This window comes from Zerene cesonia, chromosome 16, assembly GCF_012273895.1.
Source record: "Zerene cesonia ecotype Mississippi chromosome 16, Zerene_cesonia_1.1, whole genome shotgun sequence".
NCBI classification, from domain to species: domain Eukaryota; kingdom Metazoa; phylum Arthropoda; class Insecta; order Lepidoptera; family Pieridae; genus Zerene; species Zerene cesonia.
In genome coordinates, this window is record NC_052117.1 from 7,909,192 (window position 1) to 7,926,143 (window position 16,952).

Here is a 16,952-nt window from a genome sequence, read left to right on the forward strand (position 1 = left end):
TTTTTAATTTTAATTTTAATTTAACTGTAAATGTGTGGTGATAAATAAACATTTCTTTCTTTCTTTCTTTCTTTCTAATTTGGTAAGCAATTAATAAAGGATTATCGAGAGGAATAAAGGAAAGGACTGGGAAGAGTAACGAAAAGGATATGGGTCCGGCTTCAGTTTTCTCAATTTCTCTATAAAGGACATAGCTTACAAGAATATCTTATACCTTTAAACGAGCAATTCTTGTATATATATATATATGTATAATTGGAATTTCGGAATCGGCTAGAACGATTTTCATGAAATTTAGTATATAGGGGGTTTCGGGGGCGATAAATCGATCTAGCTAGGAATATTTTTTAGAAAATGTCATATTCCTGTTTTATCGACTTAAACTTACATTTTTAACAAATAGGAGGCGTTTCGTTTCGTATGTAAAACGTTCTTAAATATAATTTCCAAAAAACACAATTTATAAAAAAAAAAAAAAAATGCCGGGCAAAGCTCGGTCATCCAGGTACTTCAATATTTCATTGTATACCTTTTGTCAACTCTTCAGCATTTTATTTATTGTTCTATAGCAGACGTATAATAGCCGACACTATCTACCGCTGACTGATTAGGGTCCTGCTGGGTCCATGTCACCGCTTGAACTTAATTAACTTACTACTCTCATTACAAGTGATTAATACTAGGGACAGGTCTGTCTGAATCCTAATATATTTCAACAGACGACCATCAATAGAATATATAAAATGTGCGTTTGTTCGTGTTATTTGAAGTTCATACTTTTTTAATACATAGGTTAATAGATATATACCCCTATAACTAAACAATTTTTGTCAAATCGTAAAAAAGAATAAAATGTAACTAAAATGAAAGAAGTATAAATATAGATAGTTTTCGCGATAATCGCGAATAAGTCTCACATGTTATCAAGATAAGTTCAGTAATTCCTAAGGTCCACGAAACATACATAAAGCTTAGAAATTAAAGACTTAAACGGATTTTAAACGCGATTTACGAAACGGAGAGTCTCCCCGTGACCACGCTCGCTGTAAAGTGTTCGAAACGTCGGGTTATATAATCAATAAATCGCGTCTAATATCTCTGTAATACTCGCATAAAATCAAACGCAAGAAAATACTAGATATAAAGCTGTTATAATAATAGTTAGTACTTAATTAACGGGTCCTTAAGCCAATAGCGCATCTGCAGCTAATATCGTTTTGATGCATATTAATTACTATCATAATCACGCTAGACCTGGTAATTGGCTTGTGTGGACATTGACACACTAACTATAACTTCAGGAGTATGTGAGTAATGTAGAATCTGGATTTTTATCTAATCTGTTCGCCTCGGCTCCGCCCATGATACATATATAGCCTGTGTCACTCAGTAAAGGTGCAGCTTTCTAATGGTGAAAGAATTCTTGAAACTGCTTCAATTATTTTTGCGTGAAAACGTTACAATCGTACAAAAATACAAGAGTATCCTCTTTATAATATAAGAGAAGACATTTTTCTAAACTTAATTCCTTAAAAGTAAACAAAAAAAAACACGCTAGAGCGATGGAGATAACTAGATTGTCTCTCTTGCTCATATACAGAGTATACAGAAGGAAATTAAGTTTTTAGTCCTGACGATTCAAATTAAAGTTTGTTAAAAATTGCTATGTAATATGTATATTTTGTAGACCCAAACAATGGTCAGCATTTTTTTCTTTGTGCCCAAATGTCTGTTTATATATGCATCAATGACATAAAATCGAATCTCAACTAGGCAGATTTCGATTAAATATTTTGTACTAAGAATAAAGCAAAAGCCAACGAGATGCCTTGAGAGAGAACTTATCGCGGTCAATGTATTAATGGATTTTCGACTTTAATACCACATATTAAAGTTAATTTCCATATGTCGATTCATTCGAGCGGCTTGATCAACTTACACTTTGGCCAGTGTTCAAAAATAAAAAAACAAATGATATAAAAACTTTACAATATTGGCGGAGTCGCGCTTGTGGCTTGTAATTAGGTCACACTCATATCGGAGTAGTTACCAAAGTTAGCAAATGAACTGTGTTCTAGCTTAGTGCCATAACTGAGACCTAGATATTTCTCTAAGTTACACAGATGGCTAAATAACTTAACTATTTGAAAGTAATTATTGATTAAGATTAAACTTTTTACGTACTATATCGGGAAGACACAGACTCCTACAACACAGCGAAAGCATTATTAGGAGTCTGGGGTCCATATTTTACGTAATGCATACATTGTTCAATAAATATTTTTTATTTTCATTGTTATTTAAAGTCTGTTATCTATCTGTCCCTCTTTCAGCTTCAGCTAAACCATAAAAGCAAATTGGATGAAATTTTGTGCAAAGATAGTTTGAGACCCGAGACATACATTTTGGCACTAATCACCTTTTACCCAAGTAAAAATTACTCTGTTGGTAACTTATTGCGTCTGCTGATAATACAAAAATATCTTTCACACACGAGTTGCCTGATAGATATAGCTTTATACCGTTATGCGACGTTTTAGGTAAACCAATTGGTATTTGTTTTATTATGAACTAGCTTTTACCTGCGACTTCGCACGCGTTAAATTCGGAGTAGTTTAATAGATATTATACATATATACCTTCGTCTTAAATCACTCTATCTAGTAAAAAATCCTCTCTGTAATTTAAAAGATCTAAGCAAACATACATACAGACGCGGGAAGCGACTATGCAGTGATGATTTTCAAATTATATAAAGTTACAGTTTACAAATTGGATACATATAGATGAAAATGTATACAGCTTCTGATTTAAAATGAAATAATGGTAACGCATGACTAATGAATACCTACAAACGCGAGGCAAGAAATTTTCCTAGAAAACTTGCATTCGATTACTGATGTAATTTTCAAAGTGGAACATAATTTATTACTTTCATTTCAATAAAAGTATACAAGATATAACCTGTTATGTTTTCATAGAACATAGAAAAATTAGTTTTTAAATGAAAGTTGCGATTATAAAGTTATGTTACAATCCATCCTTTTATTTAAATATACGGCGGGATCACGGGTGGCCGAGAGGCTAGGCGTTGCTACGGTTTGGGAAAAACGCGGGTTCAATCCCGCCTAATGATCGAATTTTTCTATTCTTTCAAAATGTCTCATTTATAAAGCATTTCAATGTTATACAACTAAAAATTAAAGTTAGTTTACACCAAATCGTGATGGCCAAAGCTTAACAAACAACTTATTCAATCGGAAAACATTAATTATCATGTGGGCACACTACCGGGAGTTGTATAAGAAATATATGATTTTTATCCCACAATAATAACATTTAATTCGTAAGATACATTACGATATATAAGGAACCGGTTGTGTGGCTGGTCAGCTGGTCGCCACAATCATTATGACAGCACAAGACTCGATTGTAAATTTAACAAGCTTTCGTTTAATATACATATTGATAGGGTTAGAAAAAAATAAATCCATATTTTTTAAATTGCAGCCGCCATTTTGTTAATTCAAATCACGTGACGTCACAATGACAACTCATAAGTATTAAAAAATCAATACCAATATCCTACTAATATTATAAATGCGAAAGTTTGTAAGGATGTGTGTAAGTTTGTTGCTCTTTCACGCAATAACTAATAAATCGATTGCAATGAAATTTGGTACATAGATAGCTGGACAACTGGAAAAACATACAGGCAACTTTTTATCCCGATTTTTCTACGGGAAACGGACTTACGCGGGTAAAACCGCGGGGCGCAGCTAGTCATATAATAAGATAGAATTGAATACTTAAATATCTTATTACTACGCAATCTTTTTACAATATAAGTAATTACATAGAACGATATCTAACACTTACTAAGAATAAAGTAGCGGGGAACTCAAATGAGTTTTAGAGTGCCTTCTTTGTGAATTTCTTGTAATAGTTTACTAGTGTTTCATTTCCGCTGCTTCCTTATAGAAAGAAATTAAGACAAGAGATTTTTTTTTTTAAACTGTTTATTATGTTGTTGTCATAGTAAAGAGATTGGAACAGATACATAATATTTCGACAGAATCGTCATCGTCGTTGCAGACTTTTAGGACGTCCACTGTTGGACATAGGCCTCCCCCAAATATTTCCAAATGACCGATCACCAGCGACTTGAGTCCAGCGGCTTTGACAGAATCGGATGTTCATATTAACTTGTTAATCTATTTTTTAATACCTTCGCCTCGCGACTTCGCCCGGGTAGTTAAAGAAAAAGATAAATGTTTCCAGGTTTTTTTTTTCATAAATACTATTGTAGATCCTTTCTCAGATTTCATACTATCCTTGTACCAAACATCAAAATCGGTTTAATGGTTTACGCGTGAAGAAGAGACAAAGTTATTTATGCATTTATTATATCAATAGGAAATGAGGATTTGCACAGTTAAATGTATTATTAATTAATTTATATAATGCAATATATCTGCATTATATAAATTATTATTTGTAGCTATATAAATAGTAGGGATAAGGTGATATTTTCATATAAATATTAATATAATAGATATTATATAATTCTTTTCTACGAGAAAAGATCATCGACTTCCCTGAGAAGGTACCACTCAAAATTCTAAAATAGGACTAAATGAAAACATTCGGTTGATAACAGAGTTTTGAAATAAATAATATCACACTAATGTATAAAATGTGACAGTTTGAATGTTTGGATGTTTGTCCGTCAATTACGCTGAACCTACTGAACGTATTTTAATGAATTGGGTATACAGACAGGTATACAGACAGACAAGTTGACTTGGATACTTTTAAATCACCTAATATTAGCTGATTTGGATGACAGGACAGATAACACGTGCGAAGCCGCGGACAAATGCTAGCAAAATGTTCTGGGTCGTCGGTTAAAAAGTCATCCGCAAAGAGTCACCCTTAATCTATCCCTATAATATTGAATCTTCTGGTTGGACATGCGTGTACAATTGCTAGCTACGTCTGCTCCATTGCACTCATTGTTGGAGCTAGCGAGTGGGGAGCTTCTGTCACAATTAGTTTTATATTCAGTGTGAGATTGCGGCGACTCAATGGATTTCCTATTCCGATGCGGTTAATGATGCGCGCCGCCTTTATTACGTTACATTTGTTTAATATTTTATTTAGAGAAAACAGCCTGATAAAATGCTTTTGACTTGTACATATACCATTATGCCTTTGGTATGTATAACCTTATTAATATAACACTATATGAAAGTCCGTTTGTTTGGATATTTGTCCGTGAGTCACGCTGAAACTGTTGAACGGATTTTGATGCAATTTGGTATACAGGCAGGGTATGAGCGGACTTGGGTGATAGGATACTTTTTATCCCGATTAAATGCTCCCTGAGGATCAAACAGGAATATCCAAGTGGAGTCGGGAAGAGCGTCTAGTATTACCTATAAATGAGATACCTTTACCTATAAAGTTCAACCAATAGTCACGATATTTCATGCAGAGGTTTCGCCTAGCCACTTACAATTCCTCATCATAGAACATCTTTTAGAGGCAGCTTCCACTATGCAGTTACTGATTAATATTAATTCGTATATAAAACATCTTACAAACTTTTAGAAATTTTAAGACTTTTTAACGGATTTTAAACGCGATTTATTCATTATATTATTAACCCGAAGTTTCGAACACTTTACAGCGAGCGTGGTCACGGGGAGACTGAGATGTTACATGTCTTGAAGGTTATACAAAAATTGTTGTTTGTGAACTACCTATTTCTCCGCAGTTGGTATATAGAGTATTTTTCCGTGTGTTGGCAATATTGGCTGATAGTTTCTTCTGGTTTTCTAACATGGGGTTTAAATTCTTGATAACGAACTCAATCGATGAGCAGCGAAATGCAAACACATCACAATAAAGTATGTCCTTCAGGTCCAGGTAGCAAGCCGACGAACCCAATGAAACATGGCTTCTATTTCTGTGTTGTTTAAGGCCCATTTTGCAACTTATCGTCAATGGATTATGATTTGCCAAGTGATTCATTTAATTGTAAGCAGAATGTCGCGGATCATAATTTGTCGACAGATTACAATATTGCAGGAATCTCGCCTTGGATCGCGGGCGAATTCTAACAAGCACCCGTGGCCCCTTCACTAAAGCGGCGCGACGGAACACAGTGGGGTTTCAGTCAGGTGGAATTCGACATAACCCACGCCTGCTTTCCCTAGAGTTGTGGGTATCTATGCAATATTTTAGCTGACCCGGCAAGCGCTGTTGTGCCTTACTCTTATCATTAAGAGGTATGAAAATAGGCGTTGGCCGTCAGTTAGACAAAATTTCATGAGAATCGGTCCAGCTGTTTCGGAGGAGTATGATAACTAACATTGTGACACGATAATTTTATATATACAGAAATAATATATCGACGAAGGACTTTCACAGTAGGACGTGCCACAAATTACTAAATTGATACAAATGTTTTACATAAATTTCATTAACCAATAACAGATTCATGACTTGAATTATTATTCTCAAAGGTTTTCTAGTAATATTATTTATGAACTGTTGTTTTTGTTAGCGGGCTAACCTCGGTCGCAGTACCTGAGGTCCTACGACGCTTTTAAAGTTTCCAACTTAATTTATATCGAAATGATAAATAAACGTATTTGAATTTTGATAATAATCTGTAGATGGTAAAACATTGAGGGCGGTTAATATTTGCAATAAATGTGGTAATTGTGGAGTTTAGAAATGTAATAAGTTTGTTCACTTGCTCATTGCAGTGTTCGAAACGCGATAAAAAATGTATTTAGTAAATAATTCGCTTTTAAAACTCTTTAATTTCTTAATATACCTATCAGTAACAATAGTTAAAACTCGTATATACTGTATAAGTTAGTCAAAAGTAGTGTTAATGCTTTCAGTTGGTTTAAAATTTCTGTTAGAAATTTTCATGAAATTGGGCTTTGATCAATCGAACTAGAATGTGGTATTTAGTGAATGCCATATTTAGTTAAACGATTAAACAAACCTTTTTTTATATTATACTAATATTTATATAAGCAATAATAATAGAAGCAATAATAGTATAGAAGTTCTTATAAAACCTCCTTAGTAATTCTGTGATTACACACTATAAGGTTTGGTCTAAAATGAGATTTGTGATAAAAAAACACTTCACGAAAGGCGGCAATGTTTGTAGAAAATTTTCAATCACAAATAAATCCCGAAGCTAAGATTTCTTAGGCATTTTTCATAATTCCGTCAAAAGTGACTATAGAGAACCCGTATAAATATTTTTAAACAAAAACGTTAATATATCCAAGAATTTAATATAATTTTTGCCACAGAATTCTGGCAAGAGCTGTTTGAGAAGTGATTGGAAAATCTCTTAGATTGTTCTAAAAATCGTCATTTAAAACCGTCACCTACTTACTATAACTTTAACTTTAATAACCCAGTCTTCATCCAATCTCCATTGAAGCGTCTATTTGCAAAGAAATAAATTTAAAACAATAAAAATTGAAATATTCCGTGCTCTTTTCACTGAAGTATGTCTATCGGGGATCGAGTGGCTCTCGTCTCAAGAGGTTTGTTCTAGAAACCAATATTGCTACAGATTTTCTTTATAAAGTTACATAAATTCATATCGGTTCTTCTGAGACTTTTAATTAAGACTTATTATATACCGCCTTGTTGGTACAATGGTTAGCTGTGAGCGTAGAACCGAATTTCCGTTCGATTCCTGAGGAGTACTAAAAAGTCCCGATGTGACAGGGCACAGATAACCTACTGTTCCATTCGGAAATAGATTCTTGATGAAGCCGTGTCCCCACATATACGAATAATATTATAATACGTGGTAGCCGAGCACGCTTCGCCACGAATTGGGCAAGCTCGTACCGGGGAAGTACCACACCCCCACAGTACACAGTAGTAGTAGTTTCGTACGGTACGGACAATCCTTTCCTTTCCCAAAAATTGTAGTTTTCAAGTTACGTTGCTTGGGTTAAATTAGGATAAAAACTAAACTTTTGTAACACATAGTACGTACATGCGTGATTGTGTACTGGTAATATAATTATATTATAAAGCCATTGGTAACCATTGGAAATAATATAAAATTATCAAACGAAATACCGTACTTTAAGCAACTTAGTAAAGATTTATTTATTCTTGAAGTAATTAACAGAGTTATTTGATAGACAATTAAAAGTCGATTTGTATCAATAGTAATTTATCTTAATTCAGAAGAGTTGATGATATTCCGCTGTTTGAGGAAAATCTTTTGCCAATATTAAGTTTTGTAACTCATAAATAATAACAAGAACAGTGATTTGATATTTAATGGTCAGTTTCTATTTATTTATTTTTTATTTTTTATTGTACCGCCACGTACAAAACAAACACACATTAGAATAAAAATAGTTTATACTTATACTGGGATTATCTTCTTGAATAGTAGGTAAACATTTAGAAATTTTAACGGATTTTAAACGCGATTTATTTATCCCGTTATTTCGACCACTTAACGGCGACCGTTGTCACGGGGAGACTAACATGTTACATGTTTTGGAAGGTCATATAAGTAATAGTAGTAAGTTACATCCTACTATTTATCATGTCAGCTTGTTAAAGAAAAAAAAATTTTTAAAGGACATGATATCATTGTCTTGGGCATTAAACTCAAAACTGAAACCAACATAGGTACTTGAGGTATCAGTCTCCTGTTTAGTATAATGTTTATTGATTAAATGAGATTTCTATTGCAGATCACTAAGCTACCGATGAGGAATGTGATTTCTATGGAAAGGAACCTCAATGATGTTATATTATAAAACATTTTCTTTATAATCAATATTAGCACAAACTGGTAGCCTGTATCCTTTTCCTCACATGGAAAGGCGCATTCATTAAATCGAGTCTTCAATACTTTCTTTATTCCTTAACCCTTGCAACCGGGTAAGGCGTCGGCAGAGGCCTAACTTCCGCAAATGTCAGTGGTCATCGCATACCATCAGCCGACGCACCATCTTAATCGCTCTAGCATAACACTGACACAAACAATCGGAACATTCTAGAAGTATACAACATCTATCTAAAATTAAACCGTCCATCAAAAGCGCTTCACGCACACAAATCCAGCCGCTTTACGGCCGCTATAAATTATAATACATTCAAGATTCTTCTCATTACAATGTAACCGTCTTATCACACTCGTGTAAAGTTTTCAGCGCACAATGAACATGTTTTAATTGGCCTTTTATGGCGCGAATGAATGTTGCTTTGAATCACTGACAATTTGAATTATTTCTCCATCTTTATTGTGTTACTTTAAGCCATATTTTGGCTGTAAGAGATTAATAATTTTAAAAATTAAAAATAGTCATTTGTGTATCCAAAGAATAGATTTATACATAGAACAATATTTGATGTACATTATTACTGCTGTTCTTATATAAGTGTATAAGTTGTTTGGAAACCAATAAAATAAAATAAAAAATAAAAATAGTCATACATCAATGCATCGTTGTAAATTTTGTTTAAAATGGGTTTGGCTAAGCTGTGTAAACATCGATTTAATTTTTCCAAAACGTACTTTAGATGTGTCTAGATAGTACAACCTTTTTGCTACCTCAACTAAGAAGTAAAACAGAATGTTTGCGTGTTCAAATCACGGTGGGGGCGCAACTATGGAGGATGGAAGGTGGAATTCCTCTCTCATCTAATCTACACTATTGGTGGCCCGGTGAGACTTCGATACAATAATGTTGAAAAGTTGTATATATTCTCTGTACGAAAACATTTCGTTTGCGCGATTCAGAAACGTGTCGCTACAATGCTAATCACAAGGTGAATGTTAAAGTAAATGCTATAAAGTATCTAAGTACTAAATGAAGGTGGCTGATAAACTTTTTTCGCCAATTTAAAGTGCCTTCAGCCCTAATATCTCCAGACAACCATTAAACGCGGTTCTTCATGTATGTCATAATGAAATAACTTCAGTAAACCTTCGCTTAGTAAGGTACAATAGGAGTATTTTTTCCCCGTTTTACTAAATAACTATAAACCGCTTGTCCCGGCTTCGCCCAGATTACAAATGAGTAGGACAAAAATAAAATAAATAAAGAATAAAAATCATTTATTGAACAAATTATAAATCACATAGAACATGAAACCCAGACTCCTAATATAGCTTTCGCTGTGTTTCAGGAGTCTGTGTCTTCCCGATACATAATAGTTCAATTTAGACACAATAAAATGTCATTGCTGCTACATACATATGACATTTAAATTCTATTATTTAATATAAATTTATAATATTTAATAATTAACAATTTCAATAATTTACAAAAATATTTATCTTTCCTTGTTCCCATGGTATGTAGTTAAAATCGATCGATAGTTTCTTAATTTTATTTTTGTATAATATTAATAGTGAAGATGAAATCTTTACAAGAAATATAACTTATTTATTAAAAATCCATTGATTCATTTTATTATTCAGGCCGACGTTACAAATATTATTTAAGCACAAAAAACGCGTTGTAATAGATATTGAATTTCTCAATAAATCCTCGCGTAAAATGAAACACAATATTATCATTTTTACAGACCTGCCCTGCCTTCATTAATTAATAAAATATATCTGTAGCAGAATTTGTAAGGAATGTTATTTTAAACATATCTTTTTGTTACAAAATATTTTGAAAGTTAAGATTAATGTCATATAATATAGTATCATTATATAATGTAAATATTATTTCAATATAGCAAACGTTATTTTAAATTAACTATATAAAATGGTATCCACCAATATATCATTTTCTTTACACCTTATTGAACTTTAGAGATTCATGTATCTAAAATTATAATTATTTACTCCACACACACTACCACAGAACAGCAATAACTGAGTATAGAAATAATATATATTCTGATATTGCAGTGGTGGCTCAGTGGTGAGAACCTCGGACTTCAAAATCGATAAGTCGGGGTTCGAGATCGGGCGGGCGTGCAGAAAATAAATTGATTTTTCAATTTATCTGCGCAGGTGGATAACATCACCACTGCTTAAACGGTGAAGGAAAACATCGCGAGGAAACCGGCATGTCCAAGAAGTAAAAGTTCGACGACATGTGACATCTGCCAACCCGCACTTGGCCAGCGTGGTGGATTATGGCCTGAACCCTCATAGGTGGCCTGTGTCCCAGCAGTGGGAACATATACGGGCTGATGATGATGATATTCTGATATAGTATGTATTGGTACACTTTCTCATGTATTTTACATACAATTTAATTTCAACGCCATCTACCGAACAAAAGAAAAACAACCCATACTAATAAATGCAATTTAACAATGCGCATCAGTACAAGCGAACGTAATCACAGATTAAATAAATTTCAGGTTTCCGTAGGTTGAATGAGGGGAATTTAAAGCGGATTCGCTTCATGGAACCAAAAATCTAATTTTACGGCGAGACCCGGACATAATATGTCGGGACAGAACCTCCCTCGTGTCTGCGATTCACTTATTGCATTCGGTTTTAGTGATATTTATGCAACTGAATCTTAGACGTATACTCAAACTAAAATTTAAAAATTATATCACTAGATTTTTTGTAGACACGCTTTTGAATACTAACTAACTTCAAGATAAATTATTCGAAATTAAATTGGCATAACTGCTTTACTTTTCGGAATAGAAATAGGAAACATTTACCTACACACAACCAACGTCTTATAAAGAATTATTCATTATTATTACTCACAGACATTTCTTTACTTCTTCAGTTGAAAAATCTCCAGAAGTAAAACGCCATATTTATTGATTCGATTTTTATTCTCACAATAAACGCTTTTACTAAAATAATGCAGCAATAAGAGAAGGCATCCAGGGCAAGCCACTCGAAGCGAATAGAGCTCCAACGAAAATACGTATCAAAATAATTCATATAAACATCAAGATAACAAAATTTATTACGTAACATCACATCTCTCTGACCCCACTTCAAGCGACACAAGAAAACTTTCACGAAATATGTATTCGAGCCTCATCGAGATCCTTTGTACGTATAGATAACATAACTCTCTAAAAAACCTTCTTTGTTGCGTGCCAATCTGACGTTCAGAAATGATGTATTTTTTGAGATAACATATAAACATTTCAAGCACATCGCAGACTTCATGCCCAGAAATTATTACCTATATTTAAGCTCAATTTACTGTTAACTGAAGCGCGTATATTTTTCTATTATTGTAGCTGTCAACCGGGGGTTGATTTGTTTTTTTTTTCAACTAGTTTATGTCCTAATCAAAGACAGATCATGTTAATGAACTAAATTGATTAAAATCCGTTATTCGGCTGTAATATAGGGCACGTAATTAAGTCAAAAATATAAACCTGAAGAATTTGAATCTTAAAAACGGCTGGAGCGATTTCAAAAATTCTTTCACCGTTAGATGTGTACGCGATCCGAATGCTGTAGGCTATATATGTATGGATACATAAAATGATATTTATGTGGGAGTAGCACGCTTCGGCACGAATTGGGCTCTGCGAATGGGCGGTGGTGATCGCTCACCATCAGGCGAACAAACTCAGTTGCCCGCTATGACAAAAAGTGTCTTCTAATTTGCTTTATACTTATCGTTAAAATAATGTACAGCGCAATGTTAACATTATTGTCACGTCGCCAAGAACAGCTATCTCGAAGAAAACAACAAGTTTGCTTCCAGATAAATATATTAGCAGCTGAGTTTGCGCGCTGTTTTCCAATCCGATACAGTAACATAAATGATAGTATAATCATCATTATCTTATATATAAAAATCAATTGCTGTTTGTTAATCTCGATAAAACTTGAAAATGGCTGGTCTGATTTTTATAATCACGATTTTGGTGCATTCTGAATAGACCAGGGAAGGTTTAAAAGATAAGAACAATACGGAGCCGCGGGTCGGTAGCTATATATATATATATATCTTATCTATAAAATTCTCGTGTCACAATGTTAGTCTCTATACTCCTCCGAAACGGCTTGACCGATTCCTCTGAAATTTGGTAAGCATATTGGGTAGGTCTGAGAATCGGCTAACATCTATTTTTCATACCACTAAACGATAAGAGTAAGGTAGAACAGCGTTTGCCGGGTGCAGCTAGTAGTATATATATTTATAATATTATAAACGCGAAAGTTTGTAAGTAAGTAAGTTGATGTATGGATGTTTGCTTCTCTTTCACATAAAAACTACTCAATGGATTTTAATGAAACTACAATAATATATATTATAAATCAGAATAAGACATGAGGTCTCTCGCTATTGCTCATGTGTTCGTCCGCAGGTAAAACCGCACGTCGCAGCTAGTTAGTATTTTTTTTAGTAACTCTATATATGTATCCAAGGGCGTATAAATTATTATGTTACCGCCAAAACCAGCTTTTCTTTAGACAATTTCAAAACAAAACTACGTAGTACAAAATGAAGTCGCTTTCTTTGTCCCTATGTCCCTATATATGCTTAAGTCTATAAAACTACGCAACGGATATTGATGGAGTTTTTTTAATAGATTGAGTGATTCAAGAGGAAGGTTTATATGTATGATGAGATCTATTAAACTACTTCGAATTAACGCGTGCGAAGCCTCGGGCAAAAGCTAGTTTAGTTATAATTAGTTCTTACTAGTATTTAGCGTCATATATCTATATTATCAATGCGAACGTAAGCATTTATAATTAAAGTGGGGATTTCAACGACAATAAACTATGAATAATAAGAACGCGATCATAATTAAATAGACGGATTAAAGGGAATTCCTCACACGTCTTTACTTTTTTTTTTTTTTTTTTTATGTTACAGTCGGCAATGGAGCTGGTGGAACGCTTGATGGTAAGCGCTACCACCGCCCATGAACATTTGTAGAGGCATAAGGTCCTTTGCAGACCTTACGCCTCTACAAATGGATTGCCGACTTTTTGGGAAGGGATTAAGAAAGGATTGGCGATAGGAATAAAGGAAAGGACTGGGAAGGGTAAGGAAAAGGATATGGGCCTCCGGCTCCCCCACTCACCGAACGAAACATAGCAGAATGCTATTTCACGCCGGTCTTCTGTGGGGGTGTGGTACTTCCCCGGTGCGAGCTGGCCCAATTCGTGCCGAAGCGTGCTCGACTACCACATACAATTAAAAAAAATTAAATTTACTAATATTATACAGACTTAACTATTTTATATTTGTAGGTTTGTAATGTCTTCATGCATAAACCAATGGACCGATTTCAAAAATTCTTTCATAGCTAGAAAGCTGCCACTTCAATGAGTGATATAGACTATATATGTACCACGGCCGAAGTCGGGGCGTGCTGCCTAATAATTCAGATAGTAGGAAAAAATATAACATACTAGCTGCGCCCCGCGGTTTCATCCGCGTAAGTCCGTATCCCGTAGGAATATCGGGATTAAAAGTTGCCTATATATTGTTCCAGTTGTTCAGCTGTCTACATACCAAATTTCATTGCAATTGGTTCAGTAGTTTTTGCGTGAAAGAGCAGCAAACACACACACACATCCTTACAAACTTTCGCATTTATAATATCAGTAGGATAAAACAAATTATCAAAAAATATATGACCGTCCATCCTCACAAACTCTCAGTTCATACTCATTTGACCCAGATACAATTCCCAATTTTATATCACCATTCCAAATCCACAGTGGACACGACACTGCCTCTATCAAAGATATTTTCAGGCAACAATCCACAGCTATGTCCAGCGGTTATATTGCAGCTGTTGAACTCTCGTGAAAACTGTTTTTGTGCTCGTTTTCCTTTGTTGGATTTTTAACACGCTTGTATTAGGTTTTATGTCCTAGCGGACAACTGAGCTGGTGGTTCGCCTGGTGGTAAGCGATCACCAATGCCCATGAACATCTGCAGAGGGGCCATTGCGAATGCACTGCCCTCTTTAAGGGGTAAGGGATAAGGAAAGGAAGAAGGGTGAAGTTAAGGAATCGGGACGGGCCTGCTTCGCCTTTATGTTTGTATATTTGTGCATAACCCACTCCTTTAGATTCGATTTTGATCACTCTAAAAAGATTATTTACAAATTACATTCAAGCCTCGTACACTTATTAGCGATGACTACACAATCATTTCATAAAATTATCTCATTATCCTGATCGACGGGATTATATAATTTCTTAACATCCTACGAATATTATAAATGCGAAAGTTTGTAAGGATGTGTGTGTCTGTTTGTTGCTCTTTCACGCAAAAACTACTTAACCGATTGCAATGAAATTTGGTACGTAGATAGTTGGACAACTGGAATAATATAAAGGCTAATTTTTATCCCGATATTTCTACGGGATATAGACTTACGCGGGTGAAACCGCGGGTCGCAGCTAGTATACTCTACATAAGACTAAGATAATTCAATTGATTCTGTCATTAAAACGTGTTTTTTTTTTTGTTTTTTTTTTAGCTAGTAGAATCACGAAGCGATATAATATAACAGCTCTAAACTAAACTTTTATGTATCTAATTTTACAATAATTTAACACAACACAATAAAATTACAAACATAAATTTTATTTATAGACAAGGCTGGTATAAGATAACTCTAGAATTCTTTGAAACGAGATTGAATGACGTGCTGGAACATTATATTGGCATGTCTTAGAAAATGACAAGGGTAGGCTATATGAGCTATTTTAACGTCCCTTAATAATTTGATAAAGCCTTACTTATTCTCAGTAATATTACTGATATGTTGAAAAAAGGTTAGCATTTATTTTTTTGCTTTTGGCCAAGTTTACAATCCAATATTTTTATTCGTTTTAGTAAAATAAAATAGCTATGTAGTTTGCGTATGAGATGATATATCTTTCAAATGACGCAACGGATTTTGATGGAGTTGTTTCAATAGATAGGGTGAAGAGGAAGTTTTAAGTTTATATAACACGCTTAACTTATTTGGGTATATTTAGTGGATCGGGGAGTCGCTGATTTTTTAACTAATTATAATAAAATAACAGTATTAAAAAGAAAACTTAGCAATCTATATTAGGTCAAAAAATTGTATAATGTAATAATAATATTAAAACAATTTAATTTCAAAGCACCGCTTTGTATTCCGAGTAAAAACTTATACGTCCAATATTATATTAAACAAATACTTCAAAAATGTATTCTAATATATATAGTATCGTGTAATAAGCCGCTAGCAACAGCTAGTATTTGCTTATAAATAACGTCCTATTTACGTTATTTGTATACGTATAAAAAAAAAAACACCAATGGAATCAATTAGTAGAACAAACTGAAAAGAAAAATACATTTCTATTTCAGTAACAAGTCCTACTAATGGACATTAGAATCCTTACAAAGTGGATTAAACTGACATTAAACCTGATAATTTCGAAAGTGACGACAATTCCATCTTGTCCGTAAATTCCCAAGTTTATGGAGAACCTCGTGTCACTTTTACTAGGGATGTGCTTAGTATCGATAATAGTGTCGTAATGCGATATTTTTTTTTTGTATTTGTGGCGCAAATGTTTTCAAAATAGAGTAGAGGTTTAACATTTGTTCTTACGTTTTCTTATGTGTATTAAGTTCCTAAAGAATAATTTGTGATTGAATAACGTAATTTTCGCGTATACCCTATAAATTTATTATATCTATTCTGTATTTTCTTAAAATATGTACCTATATGCAAATTTGGAATATTAATTCCATCGACATAATGCAACGTAATGAACATCACTTTCTCCGACAACAGTAAGGCTATTAACAAGAAGTATTTTCTTATCTTTTAAAAGTCGAAGTTTTGTGCCGTTCAGAAATTTTCTTGGGTTCACACACTTTTATTATATTCAAAATGTACATGTTATTATGATTATCTCTATATTTAAACTCGCTCTTCAATAACCCTAATTTTGAGGCATTTCAGAA